The sequence below is a fragment of the Micropterus dolomieu genome, linkage group LG12 (genome assembly GCF_021292245.1).
Source record: "Micropterus dolomieu isolate WLL.071019.BEF.003 ecotype Adirondacks linkage group LG12, ASM2129224v1, whole genome shotgun sequence".
In the NCBI taxonomy this organism is placed as follows: domain Eukaryota; kingdom Metazoa; phylum Chordata; class Actinopteri; order Centrarchiformes; family Centrarchidae; genus Micropterus; species Micropterus dolomieu.
This window is the reverse complement of record NC_060161.1, coordinates 9,729,174-9,740,098: the sequence shown is the minus strand read 5'-3', so window position 1 is coordinate 9,740,098 and position 10,925 is coordinate 9,729,174. Positions and strand designations below refer to the sequence as shown.

At 38.5% G+C, this 10,925-nt stretch overlaps 2 long non-coding RNA genes across 2 annotated transcripts; both read right to left on the bottom strand.

Annotated features, from left to right (window-relative positions):
* Positions 1–307: 307 nt before the first annotated feature.
* LOC123980830 lies at positions 308–2,474 on the bottom strand. The gene is made up of 3 exons (XR_006827564.1): positions 2,354–2,474; positions 1,614–1,741; positions 308–1,295 (listed from the first exon to the last, which is right to left on the bottom strand). It is a non-coding gene; the product is annotated as an uncharacterized LOC123980830 (long non-coding RNA).
* Positions 2,475–2,738: 264 nt separating this feature from the next.
* Positions 2,739–4,561, bottom strand: LOC123980829. Its single transcript, XR_006827563.1, has 3 exons — positions 4,444–4,561; positions 3,187–3,290; positions 2,739–2,887 (listed from the first exon to the last, which is right to left on the bottom strand). It is a non-coding gene; the product is annotated as an uncharacterized LOC123980829 (long non-coding RNA).
* Positions 4,562–10,925: the final 6,364 nt, after the last annotated feature.

Below are 10,925 nucleotides of genomic sequence, written 5' to 3'. Positions count from 1 at the left end.
TCCCTCGCTATGGAGAGTCTGAGAAAGGTACCTCTATATTCCTTCCGTTTCTAGTGTTTTAACATCATCTTTGAACCCAAGGGATGTGCTGTCTCAAAATCATCATAATAAAGCTGTATCTGTAGAGCATGTTTTTGCTGGGAAAACAAATCATTACCTTTGAAGCATGAACCATCACATATATCTTTATAAACACCTTCTTTATGTTGCTTGACCTGCAGGAAACTTTCACATAATTCACTATTCTTAAACATAGATTTCAGGGTTCCCAAGATGGGTACATACACAAATTTATCTGTTACAGGGATCTTATTGTAAACTCCTGTTGTCCGATCTCTTCGCAAATCAAAACGCACCCCAAGAACATATTCTACAGGTTCAACTATTTCCCACTCTTCCTCAAAAAACTTCTGTCGTTTGGCTGCTGTATTTAAGACAGAGAAAGGATTTTCCAATTGATCCAAACAATTTTCCACCTTTTTTCCCCCCAAATTGGTTCCTTGAATCTCTGAAGAAGTACAGCTGAGAACAGCTTCTCTTGTTTGCTTATGAATGTCATTTACAAGCTCTTCCATTGACCCTACCATTGCTTGGACAGTGCTCTCAGCAACACCTGATGCTTGCAATTGTGCTACAACAGATCCACACAGGTTTAACAAATGGTGCTTGTCAACAGAAATCTGGCTAGTTACTGGAGTGTCTGTACAGATTGCCTGAGAATTTGAAGGCTCACCTTCATTTTGAGTGCCCACATTGTCAGTAGTATTTGGTGAATAAGTGTCCTTGTGCGAACAAATGAGGTGTTTTTTTAACCCTGAATAAGTACAAAATGATAAAGAACTTCCCGGTTGTCCACATTTCAAACGTAATGTCTTTCCTGGATATAATCCATGGTGACGTCTCAAAGCAATGCAGAACTTTTCTGGTGTGCCTTACAAATGGAACATATCAGCATATTTGCAAACAAGGATGTGTATCACCTCAAGTATTAGTGTGCAGCCTTGCTCTGTGCTCTTTTACTCGGGGACTTTCCTTGGCACTTCCCACATGTTAAACACCGTGGTTTGGATGAATGTGTAGAAGCTGTTGAGGGATTCATGGTAGTTAACACTGAAGATGAAGTGTGCCTTGAAAAGCTCATCGAAAGCTGTCAGGGATGTCTGTGTCTTGCAAGGGATGGCGTTCTGATCAACGATGACATAGAACCTTTGAATGTTCTTCTGATCACCAACACAGAGGAGGAAGGGCTGTCCTGGTTCCAAGCTCCCTACGAAGGTCTCAACACTGGCTCCAATCTGTGACAAACACAGAGACAGAAAATATTAATACATAAGTTGAGCTGTGGCTCAGGAGGTAGAGAGTTAATCGGAAGGTCGGAGGTTCAATTCCCGGTTCCTCCAGGCTGCATGTTGAAGTATTCTTGCCAAGATACTGAACCCCGAATTTCCTCTGGTGCCTCACCTGTGTGTGAATGGTGAATGCAGATGTAGTGTAAAAGTGCTTTGAATGGTCGAAAAGACTAGAAAGGCGCTATACAAATATGGAGTATTTACATTTATGCAACACAAGCAGTATGAGAACAACTGGATGAAAAACATTTAAAAACGGAATACCTTCAGATATCTCACCACATGGTTGACAGGTTGATCTGAGCTGATTTTAGCACTCTTCTTGTGGCCTTTTGAGGTAGGGGGGAGTAGGTGAACGAACAGTATAAATGCTTGACAGGTCACTGTCCCAGCTTAGGAGCAAAGTAGAAGAAAGTGTAAGATTTTCAGAAACATTTATATCTTAAATCTATAAAAATCTAAAAAATCTATCTATCTATAAAAAAATACAGATTATGCCAAAGACAAGACTTAAGGTAAGAATAAGAATCTGTTGTGTATTGTAACAGTGTGTGTTACTATGTGATCTTTTACGTTTTTGTGTAACATGTTGTTTTCCCCTGCTTTTTTCCCAACAGATCACACTTTAGTCCTCACTGTTGGCTTTGTAGGTATGCTTCCATCTCATTTGTACTGCTACACTTACAGATTAGTCTTAATTTATAAATTTTACTAGTGAGACAAAATCTTTTCCTCTTTGTTAAGTTTTACTCTCATATTCAAATTTTTGTTTGAAATTTATAAAGTTTTGTTTAATTATTACTGACACAATCAGATTAGATATAAAAACCCTTAATAGTGTGTTATTGCAATATGAGACCACAACAACCTGCTTTTAAACTGCTAAACAGGGCTCAGTGACGTAGGTAAACACCCTTTTGCTCAACAGAATGGACACCTAAATCCCCTAATAATATATTACTGTGGAAATATGATTAGTATCAAGTTGAACATTTAATACTTACCCATGGACTTCCATCATGTCTGCAACTAGGAGGTTTACCACCTGTCGCCGTGTAGCATCCGTCAATGTCTTTGTTTTTTCATATTCGTGCAAGATTTTTTCTCCCCCCGTCTTAGACTGGAGAACATCTCTCACCATCTAAAAGAGGAAGAAGAATCACAAAGGTAGTCATCATGTTAGACATTCCTGCAATAAAAGCACAGCTCTTCTACAGAATCTTTGTGTTTGAGGATTAATAACTTTTTCTTATTCCGGTCGATTTTTTGCAACCTAACTAGTTCCACAGTTTTCAACGTAGAAACGTCATTCAAAGCTTAAAATATTAATCTCAATTAGGAATCGATTGGTATTATTCAGAATTTTGATAACCATACTTTTCAAGATATTCAAGGTTTCCAGGCATTTTTCCACATTCAAGTGGATGGACTGTCCCTGCTTGTAAAAAGCTCCTCAAACACATCCGCATCCACTTCTGTCCCCGATTCATCTGTGACATACAGCTCTGTCTGTATTGGAAGACCCAACTTTTCTATGACTGAGAGAATATTAGGGTTAGGAAAATAAAGACAAACACAGCACAGTTCCCATTATTATTAGTATTAACATTTTTTAACAATTGGAGCATTCTGTGCAGTGTTTTTGTTTTTCTGCATTTTAGATTCTATATTTTGACTGCTTGACAAGAAATTATTACAACTGGCCAACATAATAAACACAGCTTGGTCGGTGGGGCATTATAACCAGATTAAAGTCACATTGTAAATGGAATAACATTAGACATTATAGTAACTGATGACTTCAATGTAATGAGTTAAAAAAAAATGTAATCCCTACCTTTCTGAAGAAATGTATTGTAGTCTTCATAGCCCTCTTCAGATTTTGGCCACTTTAACATACTTCTGACTTTCACCAAACCTCACTTTGAGCAACATGATGTGCTGTAAGGAAAAGTACATTCAGAAACGTAATGAATGAGAAAATGTTAACGTTACCCTGACAAGTACCAACACAAAGAGGAAGTAAAGCTAATTGGGGTGAGGTGAGTTAACATAAGGTTTACTTTAACATTTCCCTATGAAATGTGTCTAACCTAAACATAAAACCCAGTACACTTATTTACACGATTTCATAAAAAAAATTGTGACGCAATATCAACAATCATAAAGGTTTGCGTGAAATATGATAAATGAAACGCTAAGCGGTAACGGTAAAAGTAAAGGTGGATGTTTTTATCTATACAAAATTCTTTCAAATTGCACCATGCCCTGTACGCAACATCACACTATACAGCTAGCAATGCGCACAGAGAAACTGTCCATGGAAATGAAACGAACCTCCATGACTAATCGATAAACATCCATCACATAAGCTGACGTTATCTTATTAATGCTGCATCCAACATCCAATTTTAAGCTAAACATAACGTTACACATACCAAACAATGTATGTACAGAATGTTAATATAATAATGACAGCAGTACTTTTACCCACCCAAAGCCAGTAAAGTTACACAGCTCCAAAGCTGTGCACCTGACTTAGTTGGTTAAACTAACGTTAACGTAAGTTAGCTTGCTGAAACCCTCACATAAAAAGTGTTGCAACTGTTTACATCTAACGTTAAGATATCTTCGTCCAGCTGTAGAAATGATTAAGGTGCAAACATAAACATACACCAAGCACGTTAAGCATATTAATGTATATATGAAATACAACACGAAGTTACAGACATACAGCTAATGTCACCGTGACATTATCCTTACCTTGAAAAGAAAATGCCAACGTTACTTCTGTCTAATTTTAATTTCTGGATGGGCCACTAGGGTTAATGGTTGTTCTGATTTCCCAATAAGAAAATTCTTACTGTATTTGTTCCATTCATTGAGCTAAAATTGTACATGGATATTTTTCAATCAGTGTTAGCGTGATAATATAACTGTTGCATGGTGAGCTGGTTAGCTAACGTTAGCGTTATCAAACCAACTTGGGTATTAAGCATTAGCTAACTTGACTTTAATGTAACCTGTCAGATAAATAGGCCTACCACTACAAATATAATTAATTAAATAGAACTACTGGCTTAAATTTACTTACATGTGAATGCCGGTTACTCATACTTGGATCGTGTCCTGTCAAATGTCCAGTCCGATCCAGTTGAGCGGGAAAAAAAGCTGTCTGGTCTCCCGCCTCAATGTAGGCAATTATGGACATGATAGACTTCACGAGGTAACACTAACTTTCGAGTTGACACCGCAGAGTTGAACTCACAATATGACATTTAAGACCCAGTGACAACACCAATTATTTTTGAGAAATAACTCTCTTTTAGTTAAATTAGATTTAAAAAGAGATGACTACATTTTTACTCTCAACTCTAACACTGAAAATCTAACACTTTTGATTTTGCTGTGCAGGATGCGAAAACTCATGATTCGAATTAGGGGGCGGTCTGACACCCCTAAGTGAGGCTTGGACCCCCTCAAAAGTGGCAAAAACAACAGTTCTGGGGGATTGTTCTTACTTGTAATTGTAATTATTACAATATATTTCCCATGTTCAAGCTTTATCTTCAAGAATCTTGCAATACGATTTCAGAAACCCCTCAATTAGACCATACCATTTCCTAACCTTGACGTTAGTTTCATCACGTCGTTTTATCACGTCGCTGCCACTGTCTGTAACTGCGCTCCATGGAGTAATATTGTCTAAGTTTTGGAAAAATGAAAAAAGGAGACAGAACGGTTTGCATTATGCATTTGAAGGTTGTATTCAGGCTGTCAAACTGACATGAAACAAATAAAGACAGAAGCTAAAGCCTACCGATCACAGAGTAAAAGTGAACCACCGCATCACCTGACGATTGAGACAAAGGACACCGATATTAAGATTAAACACTGTTCCTGTAAAGCTCGGTAGGTCTCTATTCCCTATTGCAATCATTAAAAACCAAAAGCAGTAGGGTTATATACTGTTACATTGAGTAGTAACTTAAATTAGGTAATGTAGCGTTGGCTAACTAACATTACACTAGGAAAAATCCACAGCATATATTTTTCTGCATTTGTTTTAGGTTTTGAAAGGGGAAATCGTACTTCTCCTTTCAACCTCTCTGGTTAGCTACTGTACCTATTACAAGTGCATCAGGAACAGTGTTTGACCATCTTGGAAAAATACAGCCAAAAAAAAACAAAGAAAGGAAAGGAGATATTAGCACAGTAATTTGAAACTTAAAACTTGAAATGATAATAATTAGCAATTAGAGATGATGATGATGATAATCTTAGTTCACTGAAGCACACGCCTGAGCTGTACTGGTTTTCCTTATGACCTGGAAAATAAGTTGACTCGTTCACACCCTGAGGAAACTCGTGTCCAACTCAAATATGTGAGTTTATGTCTCTATTGTCTCTTCCCTGGGTTTTGTTTTCTCCGCCGACCACATCCTGATGTACCCTGCTGAAGACAGTGCTGTGGCAGAGTGGTCCACCAGTTGTAAATTGGTTAAATGACTTCTGGGGTTTGACATTTAATCAGGAACTTCAGTGCTATTGCCACACATTTCCATGCATTAACCTCCCTCATGTCAAGTTTTGGCAGTCTCTGCAGGCTGAAGGACAGCTTCACCTCAGCACCACTCCTCACTCATCAAACTATTTATTTCATTGTCATAACTTGTCACGCTGGTAAAACTTGTAGAATACAGCAGTTCCTTCTTTGACAGGACAAAAGAAGGGCGTGTGCAATAATATAGAGCCAAAAACAATAACTTTGAGTTTTGAATAGAAATTATCTATCTGATTATTAGTGTTTGTTTATAGCTTCAACGTTTTTGAAGTAATTACAGTGAATGAGTCACATAGCTTTCATTCCAATATAAAGGCCTTAACAGATGTTGACTAGTATCACCTATGAACTAGACAGAAGTGGAAGACACCATCATAGTTTTAAAACAAACAACTGATGCAGATAGAGAAAGGGATATTATAACTTTTCATTTTCGGTAAGTACAGTCTTAAGAATATACACTTTTTTTCTTGTATTCATTGTATATTGTATGTATGCATTTCTATTTCTTTGTAATTATGTGTAATTCATGCACATTAACACATATCTAAAGTGATAATAAGTGATTGCCACATGAAGTCATTAGCATTTTTTTAAGTTTCTCTTTGTGAAAGTAGAGTTTCTCACTCTGCACACCTGCATGTTCATGTACTCTGCTTTTTGAGGTAGTACATGTTGACATGTGTATTCCATCAATTCAGTTCAATTCAATTTTATTTATATAGCGCCAAATCACAACAACAGTTATCTCACTGTGCTTTTCATAAAAGAGCAGGTCTAGACTGTACTCTGTGATGCTATTTACAGAAGCCCAACAGTTCCCACCAAGAGCAGCACTAGGCGACAGAGGCAAGGAAAAACTTCCTTTTAAGAGGCAGAAACCTCGAGCAGAACCATGGCTCAGGGTGGGCGGCCATCTGCCTCGACCGGTTGGGGTGAAGGAGAGAGAGAGAGAGAGAGAGAGAGAGAGAGAGGGAGAGAGAGGAACAGAGAGAAAAAGAGAGGGATGGAAGGAGAGAGAGAGGGGAGGGAGGCAGCCTACACAATATACACACACAGAGGTACAGACAGTAAAGGTGATGTTGCTATAGACTAAATGAAAAATGGTACAGATATTTATAGTAATGTTAATGGTAACAGTCGTAATGTTAATGATTATAATAACAATAGGACTAGGTCTATAGTTGGCTAAAACATCCGGATCAAGTTTGGGCTTTTTCAGAAGAGGTTTAATTACAGCTACTTTAAAGTACTGTGGTACATAGCCTGTTGATAAAGATAGATTGATCATACCTAGTATAGAAGTGCTGACTAAGGGTAAAACATCTTTAAGCAACCTAATCGGGATGGGGTCTAAGAGGCAGGTTGATGGTTTAGATGAAGAAATTATTGAAGTTAGTTGGTAAAGATTGAGGGAAGCAAAACAGTCTAAACATATATCTGGTTCTACAGCTGTTTCTAAGGTTCCTGAGTTTAGAGATAAGTTGGTACCAGTTGAGGGCAGGTCTTGGTGAATTTTGTTTCTAATAGTTAGAATTTTATCATTAAAGAAGCTCATGAAGCCGTAACTACTGAGAGCTATGGGAATACTTAATAGAGCTGTGACTCTCTGTCAGCCTGGCTACAGTGCTGAAAAGAAACCTGGGGTTTTTCCTATTTTCCTTTATTAATGACGAGTGGTACGCTGGTCAGCTCTAACTAATTTGATGGAGATTTAGAGTCTAAAGACTCAAGAAATTGAAGATGAAATAGCAAAATATTTGACAGCAAGATAGACACAGGTGGAATTTGTGAGAAAGGGTTTCAGTTTAAGCACTTCATTCTGAGCACTTTACATCGTTTCTTTTTGTTTTTGTATTACATTGGCTTTAGGAGACTGAAATTAGGTTTTATCAGTGTGGTTATTTTATTATGAACTTTACATTAATGAAAATGTAATGTATACAGTGTAATAAAACATAGGTTTCAAGGCGTTTCAAAGGAGTAAAAGTAGCATTTTATCAACGCTGTTTAAAAGTGTAAGATATACAGTATTTGGTGTCAGGGTAATTGTGAGGGGGGAACATACTGTAGTCATGTCTTGTTTTTCTTAACATTGACTTATAAAGAACAAAAACACTCCTATAATGAATTCAGTCATTTGCACTTGAGGTTGTATACTGGTAGAAATGACATTTTCTTTAAATAATCTGTTTCATTTAAAATACAAATGGACAGAGATAAAGAGAACAAAAAATCATACAAATGTTTGATTGTTGTAAATATTGTAATACACTGTCTTCTCACATTAATATTATAGTGAAAGCAATGGTTATAGTAGCTAGCAACTGTTGTGCAAAAAGGTTATCACATGTTACTGTATTGTTTGATTTGATAGATTCATGTGAAGACAAGATGGGCACCACATGGATCATATCAGTTGTCCTGATACTAATGGGTAAGCTGAGTGATTTTAAACCTGTTCCCTCTTTCTACAAAATATTAGAAAAGGTTTGGGTATAACAACAACAATAGCTAGTCTGTCCCCCGCACCCGAGGTTGTGTGTTTGTCTCTGAATCGTTCAGTACAACCTTGGACCGGTTACATGAACTGAAGTTGAACCAAAGGGAGAGTTAATAGATGCGTTTGACTTCATGCAGCGCTGCGCAGCGCTGACTTAACGTGATGCATGCTGGACTTAAAATAAAGCATGCTGGTTAGAAATTGTTTTTCGCCGGTGCTGCAAAACGTCACCACGTCATGAGATTAAAACCTCGCAGGAACAAGGCGGCTGCAGGCTACAAGTCCGGTGGCCGCAGTTGCTTTTCTCTGGCTGCACAAAGTTGGAACCACACAATTGCTTGGTCAGTCATTGATCTCAGCTCACAGTAAGCTCATACAGGTAAAATGTGTCCGACTTCATGGCGCCGGCATTTATGCCCCACCCCTGCAGTCACCAGCAGCTCACATTAGAAATACTCTGTTTAATTTAGGCAGATGAGCTTGTTTTGGTTAATTTAGAAGAAATCCACAGATGCAAACAGACAGAGGGTAGTGGGCTTAAAACAAACACCATCTAAATATATATTTTGAAGTTTTCTTTCCATTAGAGTAAAGAAAGAAAAATACGGGTAGACTGATCAGGGCTCCAAAACTCAGTAATGGACTGGCAAGCAGCGTCCTTGTAATTGGGCTGAGATCTGAGTACAAGCAAAAAACAAAGGCAGTCAGTACAGTCAAAAAGCTGGATCAAAAACTCCTACAATCTAGAAAATAGATTGGTACCGCTGATTACCACTGTGGGTTAAATTGACGATCTGGTGCTGACGGGAAGTTGAGCCGTAGCTTTATTGAAGAGGCTGATAAAAGGGATGAGCTTCAGGTGTTGAACGCTGCAGAAGCTCAGCTAGAGCGCCCTGCCTATGACCACACACTTACACACATAAAAGTAAATAATTTGAATATTATTTGACATTATAGTTATAAATTTATCTAAATATACTGATATATCATATATATAATGTTTATTGTGCACTACAGACACAGCAGCAACAACGGCACCTGCTCCGACAACAACTGCAAGAAAAATACCTGCTTCGACATCAACCACTGTGTCAACACAGACACCTGCTACTTCAACAAACACACCTCCTCCAACACCAACAACTGCAGCAACCGCATTGTCAAAAACAACACCGGCTCCAACGATTGTAAAAACAGCAAGTGCTGCTACAACAACAACTTCTCCCAAACCAACAATAACAACTGCAGCAACAACAGTGTCAAAAACAACAACACGTCCTCCAACAACAACTTCTTCAAAAACAACAATAAGAACCGCAGCAAAAACAGTGTCAAAAACAACGACACATGCTCTGGAAAAAACTTCAAAAAAACCAACACATGCTCCGACAACAACTGCGAAAACAACAACACATACTCCAAAAACAATAATTTCTTCAAAAACAACAATAAGAACCGCAGCAAAAACAGTGTCAAAAACAACGAGAGATGCTCTGAAAAAAACTCCCAAAAAAACAACATATGTTCCGACAACAACTGCAAAAAAAACAACACGTGCTCCGTCTACAACTCCAATAACAACAACCTCTTCAAAAACAACAATAAGAACTGCAGCAACAACAGTGTCAAAAACGACACATGTTCCAATAACTGAAAGAAAATGTTTTCCAAAAACAACTTCTCCAAAAACAACAAGAAGAACTGCAGCCACAACATTGTCAAAAACAACGACACGTGCTCCAACAACACCTTCTCGAAAAAAAACTGCAGCAACAACTGTTTCAAAAACAACGACAACTGCTCCAACAGCAACTTCGTCAAAAACAAAACCTCATCCAACATCAGAATCAACGATACCTGCTCCAATAACTGAGGAAACAGCAACACATGCTCCAACCACTGAGGCAACAACCAGACAAGCTCAAACAACTGAAGAAACGACACGAGCTCCAACAACTGAAGTGACAATGACACCTGCTCCAACATCTGAGTTAACAACAACCCCTGCCCCGACCTCCAATGATGAAACAACGACACCTGCTCCAAATACTGAGTCAACAACGACCCCTGCCCCAACAACAACTGAAGCAACAACGACACCAGCTCCAACAATTGAAACAACGATGACACCTGCCATGACAACAACTGAATTAAGTACAACTGCTCCAACAACTGAGGCAACAAAAATACCTGCTCCAACTCAGGCAACCACAACACCTGCCCCGACAACAACTGAAGCCACAACAACAGCAGCTCCAACAACTGAGGCAACAACAACCCCTGCCCCAACAACAACTGAAGTAACAACGACACCAGCTCCAACAACTGAAGCAACGATGACACCTGCCATGACAACAACTGAGGCAACAACGACACCTACGCCAACAACAAATGACGCAACAACGACATCTTCTCCAGCAACTGAAGCAACAACGACCCCGGCCCCGGCCCCAACAACAACTGAAGTAACAACTACAAGTACTCCAACAACTGAAGAAACGATGACACC